This window comes from Palaemon carinicauda, chromosome 9, assembly GCF_036898095.1.
Source record: "Palaemon carinicauda isolate YSFRI2023 chromosome 9, ASM3689809v2, whole genome shotgun sequence".
Taxonomy (NCBI): Eukaryota; Metazoa; Arthropoda; class Malacostraca; order Decapoda; family Palaemonidae; genus Palaemon; species Palaemon carinicauda.
The window spans coordinates 93996118-93997199 of record NC_090733.1 but is presented as its reverse complement, the minus strand read 5'-3'; positions in this window follow the sequence as shown (position 1 = coordinate 93997199).

Sequence of the window (1082 nt, the reverse complement as noted above, 5' to 3'; positions counted from 1 at the left end):
CTCTCTCTCTCTCTCTCTCTCTCTCTCTCTCTCTCTCTCTCTCTCTCTCTCTCTCTCTTCTGACCATAACACTTATCTATATCTCTCCATTCCCAAATAATGTTTGGAATTGGATAATAAAAACTTTTGTTTCATAGCCTTAGGCAAAGAGACTACTCTATAGGCCATATAACTCAGCTAGAATAAGTACTTTTATGTCTCTACTCTAATTGGACGTTTTGGTATATATGTTAGCCATCCGAAAAGGATGAATTTCTGTTAAAAAATCAAATATATTCTATTTTCATCATTGGTATCACTTTGTGGTGTATTTAACAGTTGAAATAACACAGCTGTATACATAGCAGAAGATAGTTTAGTTTTGATCAAATCTAAGAATTTCAAAGACTTTCATGATTAGCAGTAAAACTCTAATATTTCTCGAAATTTGAATTTAATGGAATCAATTTTGTTAATCTTAAACTATTACGCTAAACCATGGAGAACCAAATAACACGTCGTGTTTTAGCGGATTTTCCCTATTTTTTTTTCTATTAATTTTTTTTGGAATTATTGCTTCTCAAAATCCTCCTAAATATATAATAATAATATGGTTATTTAATATAAGTAATTCGTAAAGTTATTCAATTCACAATAATCACTGTAAAAGATCGTATTCTATCATATTGCTCTATTATTATTGAAAGAATACTAATAGGAAATATAATCTTTAAATATTGTAATTGAATATTTTTAACTCTTATCCACACTTATATATATATATATATATATATATATATATATATATATATATATATATATATATATATATATATACTGTACAGTATATATATATACATATATACTGTACATATATATATATATATATATATATATATATATATATATATATATATTTCTTTTTTTATTTGTGTGTGTGTGTATATAGCCAGCAGATTATTATTATTATTATTATTATTATTATTATTATTATTATTATTATTATTATTATTATTATTATTATTATTTTGTAAACTACAAACGTAGCCGGAAAAGCAAACCAAAGACTTCAAACAGGGAAAATAGCCCAGTGATGTTTAGTC